We start from the raw sequence: 6908 nt of genomic DNA on the forward strand, positions 1-6908 counted from the left end.
CTCTTACTCAGATCGTTATCTAAATCGAGCTAGTCTCGATATTTGCCTTTCCTGAGGATTCTGGTATACAAATAATATCTTATCTTACGTATTTAGATGTTCTTTATAACAAACTAAATGACTAAGTAAAAGTTTACTTTCAAAACAGTTATCAATCCTCTTTTTTGGCGTAAAACTTCTTTTATCTTCTTTCCTTAGACTAGAATCTTAAAGTGCTGTAAACCCTTCAAATTTTTGTTTAAGTAAAGCTTTAAAAGTATTTTAGAAAAAAAATATTATTAATAGAAATAATTATATTGTTAATTAACCTGATTTTGCATTTCCAAAACAGGTGGCAACCCTCTTATATATATATAAATTTTTGGGTATAGAAGAATCCTTTTTCCCATGCATTTTTGGACCACCCTAATGCACGTATGTGCGTATGTCTAGTTTGACAAAGAACATTGAACTATACTAAACTTGTTTCACCTGCCATTTTAAACCCATTCACCTTACACCTTTATCCCTTCGACCTTAACCTATAAATATTCGGACTCATTTTAGAATCAGAAAAGTCTCAGAATTCTGAGTTGTAGCCCTCATTATGAGCTAAAAAAAAACTAAGTAAAGAACATGTTCTCCTTCTCAGACGAGCATCCCAATACGAATCCCAGATAGGAGTCATATTAGAGTCTGAAATATGACGCTTTCTGAGTCTTAAAAACATATGTTCTTTATAATTCTGATTCTTAATAAACTGCTGCTTTTGCTCAACTCAGAATTAATAACACCAAAAGAGTCCGATATGAGTCAGTCTGGATAACTGGTCTCAGAATAGTATAGTATATGACGAAAGAAATATTCATTTTAGACTCATAAGTTCGTAGCACTTAGGGGTGTTCCAATACCCGAAGACTCGTTGTTTGCTATCAGGAGGTACTTTGTCTTATCCTCGTTCATTGCTAGATCAACCTTTTTTGCTTCTCTTTCTAAGCTGAAAAATTCCGCGCTTACGAGCCTGGTGTTGATACTGATTCAGATGGTCAGCACGTATTTCGCTTACCAACAGTAGATTGAAGAAGATTGGTCAATGATCAAGGTCTATTAATTTTAAATTTTATTGCTTTAAAAGGGAAACTAATTTATTTAAATTTAATCTTTTATCTTTTTTAATTTAAATTTCCTGTGCTTTTTTGATTGTATTATTTTAACAAGAAACATACTACTTATTATGTAGTTTAAAGTAACTCTTAAAAACTTATTTTATTTATTTTTTCCTTTTTTAATTTACTTTTTTCTTTTTTTAAATTTAAATTTTTAGATTTATTGAGTTTAAAGAAAATATTTTTTTAATGAAATTTTTAGAAACTCGATATTTTTTTTTCAATTCAACCTTTTGACTTTTTTATTTAATTTTCTTTAAATTTTTAGATTTTATTGCTTTAAAAAGGAAAATAATTTTTTTAACTTAAACTTTTTATACATATAATTTTTTAACTTTTCCTCTATTTTTAGATTCTATTATTTTAATAAGAAAGGTATATTTTGTAATTTTAATTAATTTTTAGAAACTTATTTAATTTATTTTTATTTATTTAATTTCGTTTTTTTTCTTCTTCTTTTTTAAATTAATTTTTGTTTGATTTTTAGTTTTTATTTTTTTAAAAAGAAAAATATTCGATTTTGCTATCATAATTTAAACTTTTGTCATTTTTAATTTAACTTTGTTTTATTTAATTTTTAGAATTTAATGTTTTAATAAAATTTTCCTCTTTGCTGTTGCCACACAATGAGGAGGGACATACAGTTTCACGCCGAATCTAAACAGCGGTTGTATTTATATGAGAAGCTGTTTTTTCATGACAGAAATACGCTCAGAGGTTTGCCGTTGCCTGCCGAGGGGCGACCGCTATTCTTAACTTTTAATTTTCTTTAAATTAAAAAAAACTTCCTTTAATTTCATTTAATTTTTATGAACTAATTTTATTTAATTAAACAATTTTTATTGAGCTTGAGGCCGTTTATATTAAAAAATTATTGTGGAAAAACAGCAACAGTTTATAAATGGTAGAAGTTATAGCTTCTATTTCAGAGATCACCACATCTCCTCATCAGACTTCTTCACTAGGATTCGATACCGCGACCCCCGCAAGAGTTGCAGAATTTTGTATTCGAATTCGTATTCGCAATTGTATTCGAATTTCTCAACATGAGGATGCCTTATGTAGGCTTCCTTATACTATATGGTAAGAACTGACTTCAAAAGGTTCGATTCAGCATTAGCTTTTCAGATATAATGCAGAGCATCCATACACGAAACTGCATAAGTATTTACATAGCTGTGTACGTGTACTTTCCGAGATTGTATGGTACCTACGTAATAATTTAAGTGAAACCGGTTTACAAGAGACTTGCCCACTCAATGGTAAAATCCGAAAAATCTACCAACCAACCAACGATTCAAGGAAAACAAATCCGCAATTGTAAGCTTTGGCAGGCACAATACCAACAACAACAACAACCGCCACTGCAACAAAAACAAACGACTACAATATCAATGGAATAGCATAGAGTGCAGTGCAGTGCAGTTTGAGCTGGAGCTTTGTGTGTGTGTGTGTGTTTTCAGCCTCTTTAAGGAAGACGACCACTTGAAGCGGAAATGGAACGTGTACAATTGGATTTGCGCGGCGATGACGATGAAAGCTGCTGCAGCAACGGAGATGACGACTCTCTTGCACTTCAATGACAACAGCAATGGCATCTGCAACAATGACAAAAACACATTGAATAAGAAGAGAATTTATATGTGGTATGTATGTATGTATGTACATTAGGCTGGTCCAAAATAAGTAAAGTCGGAATATTAAAGCTCTCACCCCCTAGGATTATTCCATGTCGAAAAAATATACCCCTATTTTTTATTTTGAAATTTTAAAGAAGATTTAGAAGTTGCTCAAAGTGCTCAAAGTTTTCCATATATTTTATATGGGGAAAAAAACTTTTCGCAGAAATGGGATAGAATCCCTCAAAATCAATATTTTTCGATCAGAAAACTCTGGTTCTCTTCAGGACACTTCCAATAACAAAACCCAATTGTCCAATTGTTTCTTTAAAAAATTTTTAATACTCAAGATTTTTTATTTATCCTCCCATTGCGTATTCCGGAGGTTTTGACGGACCTGTAAAATATAGTTACTATAAAAAATTGTGAAATAAATAATTGGGTATTATTATTGGGGGTCTCCTGAAGAGAAACAGAGTTTTCCGACCGAAAAATATTGATTTTGAAGAACTCTATACCATTTCTACGAAAAGTTGTTTTCTCCCCATATAAAATACAAGGAAAACTTTGAGCGCTTTGAGCGACCTCTAGAAATGAATTTTTTCGGTACAGAACAATTTTAGGGGGGGGGGGGACATACAAATTTTGACTTTAATTTTTCACATGCATTTTTGGACCACCCTAATGTACATACATATGTATCTCTGCATGCATGTTAGTATGCACATTTTATGTTGCAAAAGAATGACTTTCAACATGACAGACAAAAATTGGTTAGGCTACTGGTGGCTACATATGTATGTACATATGTACATAAGTATGTATGTATTTACTTGACGCCCTTTTTCAGTGACACACAGTACAAAGAATTGAACTCATATGTTTGTGTTTATGTATGTATGCACTCTGTGCAATCTATGTATGTACATAGCTGGGTGTTTGTGTTAAAGGTGAGCAAAATTAGTCAAAGAGTTAACTTCCGTTACGCGTTAAAGTCACTTTACAGTAAACGTCGGTCGGTCGGTAGCTTATCTGACTGAAGTGGCAAGTGCGCCAAGTCAATGCACTTAAGCATGGGTTGTGCTTTGAGTCGTCAGCTAATTTTTCAATAGCTACTATATAGTTACTTAAAATATTTATTTTCATAGCTTCAGCGAAGTTGGCTGGGGTCTTATGATCTCTGCTTTCTAATATGTATATATGAATCGCACGTTTAATAATATAGAGTATTATTCCAAAATTTCAATTTTGTTGGAAAACGCAATCAAAATTTCAAACTTTTTTCCTAGAAGTGTTAGAATATTTTTGAGTACACAGTTTTATAGCCCATTCAATTTTAGTTTAACAATGTGCAAGTTTCAAGTGGCTAAAAATTACCGTTGATTTTTTAGAATGTTTTTTTTTGTCGCGTTTGCATCCATATAACGAATAAACACAATTTACATACGTATTTACGAAAGGACCGCTTAATATGCAGGTCCTTCGAGTGGATACCGGCTACGGTTGCTTGTTCCATCTTTGAGCTGTCAGTGTAAATGGATATACCATGAAAATATCATTTAAACCCTTCCTGAGGTGCGCTATTCACTGCCCGCGATATGCCAAGGCATGCGAGTCTTTGGACTTTTTCTATTATCCTCTTGTTACTCCCTTTGTCTAGAGCCCTCCCCCATACCAAGGATCTGTGGGTTGCCATTAGTCTGATGACTGTGGTGTACATCCCATAGGTGACATACGGTGATAGCCCCCATTGCTTTCCGAAGGTCCTTTTGCAGGTGTAGTATGCTGCTAGAGATTTCTTGGCTCTATCCTCTAAATAATTTTTCTAATTCAACTTGGAGTCCAGAATAATTCCATGGTGTTCTGACTCCGAGGAGAGTTTCAAAGTATATTACCCTAATTTTGGCAGAGAAAAAGTGGGTACTTTTATTTTCCTTGTAGGCAATACCAGTTTAGTTTTGGAGGGTTTGAGATATCACCTAGTGCACTCTCCATTAGTTCATTCATCGTTGACAGGAATTTGCCAGTGATGAGTATCACTAAATCGTCGGCGCAGACGACAACCCTTATTCTCTTAGTTTTAAAAATCTCCAGGATTTCGTTCACTACCAGGAGCCAGGGGAGAGGGGATGGTACACCCCTTTGAGACCTGCCCTTGGTGGTTTTCCTTCTCACAGATCCTGTACCTATGGTGGCGTTGATTATTCTGCTCTGGAGCATGGAGTCAATCTATGCCACCATAGAACGCTGAATGCCGTGATCAGAGAGTGTCTTGCTTATCGCTTCCGTTCGGACATTATTGAAGGCCCCTTCAATAGCCAGGAACGCGGCAAGGGTATATTCCTTAAGTTCCAGCGATTCGCACTTCGTGCAGTACGCTTTCAACAGATCTACCTTTACGGTATGCGTGTTGGGCTGTATCCATTGTGTGTATACAAAAACTTTTCCTACTATGCAGATCGACTAGTCTCTCCAGTGTTTAAGTATGAACGATGAAATACTTATTGGTCTGAAATCCTTTGGCTGTCAGTTGTTTATCTCTCCTCATTTCGGGATGAATATAATCTTTACCTCCCACCATGCTTTCGGTACATATCGCTTACTAAGCATATTTCACATGAATATTGTAGCATAGCGGGCATCACGCCGTCCGGTCCCGCTGCTTTGAATGGATCGAGAGATTTGATGGCCTAAGCTACTTTGTCATTGTTCACAATATCTGAAACTTCTTCTATACGAACACAAGGCCGATTTGTCACATGAGTGGGTGTCTATTAAACATTCAAGGGTTTCCTGGCTGGAGACCGTCCAAGAGCCATCTGGCCTCAAGACACTGCCCAGAGTAGCGTCCGACCTGGTTAGTGCCTTGCGAAGCCTCGAAGCCTCATTTGTGGTGTCCAGCGTTACGCAGAACTCTTGCCAGGATGCTTTCTTTACACTCCTAATACTACTCTTGTATTTGTTGAAGCTGGAACAAATATAGAGTTCCAGTCTTCCTCACGTCGGCTGCGTTTAGCCTTGTTGAAAAGCTTACGTGCCGTCCATCTAAGTTGACCCAGTTTTTCGTTCCACCGTACCGCCTTGGGATTTGATCGAGGCCCAGATATAGGACAACTCCGCTCGAAGGACTTGGTCAGGACCGCCTTTAGACGATTAACTGCCCTATCAAGATTAGCGTCCCCCCATCTAATTTCGGTTTTCATCGAGGTTAATGTGTTGGACGCTTATTCGGAGAAAGTTTTCCAATCTGCTTTTTTCGGATTCCTTAAATGTCGTGTCCATTTGCTTCACAACCTATTACCAAGTCCATCCTGCGTGCTTGAGCATGCGCTACAAGCTGTCGGAAAGCTGTTGATAATGGTTGCTCCTCCCCGTACGGTAGGTATGCTGACGTTAGTATCAAGCTATGCATGCGACTGTGTTCGCACACCACCGTTGTGAGATCCCCGGTGCTGTATTGGGCGAAAAAAGAAAGATTAATATCTTTTTAGCTAGTATACAGGCCGTTATCTTACCTACAGTTATTGGAATCTAAAGACAGTAAACGTCTAACCCCAGTCCGCTAACCCAACACCTTACCAGCCAGGGCTCTACGATTAGTACTACATTCAGGACCTTATCTGCGATGGACTTTATCAAGTCGAGCGAGGCGGAAGTGGAGTGATGCAAGTTAATTTGCACCACTGCCAGCCTCCTCCCTTACAGCTTGTGGCCTGTCTCCGGAAACACGTGCCTTAAAGGTGCCTAGCCCGAACTTGATGTGGCCTCCGCAGTCCTTCAATTTATCGTGCGACGTTTGATCAACAGCGATAAGTGCGTCGCTCCCCACTCTCGCTTTTCAGGGTGTCAAACACACTACCTGCTATAAAGAAGCGCTCAGCCCTGGGTTCTGACGCCCAATTAGCTTCAGAATTTTCCTTGCCGCCGGAACCGGTGACGGAATCCATAGTGAGATGATTGGTCCCTCATTGGCCTTGATCGAGGTATGATCTCTAACCGAGCGCCAGACCATATTGCGTTCAGGCTGCCAACCGCGCACATTAGGAAGTCTAGCAACTTCATAGCCAACAACCTTCCGCGAAAACCAATTCCTCCATCTGGGTTTCAAGCATCAGGTCCATGAGCTTCGCTTCCATAAGTAGCC

The sequence above is a fragment of the Rhagoletis zephyria genome, unplaced genomic scaffold, assembly GCF_001687245.7.
Source record: "Rhagoletis zephyria isolate East Lansing unplaced genomic scaffold, Rhagoletis_zephyria_1.1 Rzeph_scaffold_03093, whole genome shotgun sequence".
NCBI classification, from domain to species: domain Eukaryota; kingdom Metazoa; phylum Arthropoda; class Insecta; order Diptera; family Tephritidae; genus Rhagoletis; species Rhagoletis zephyria.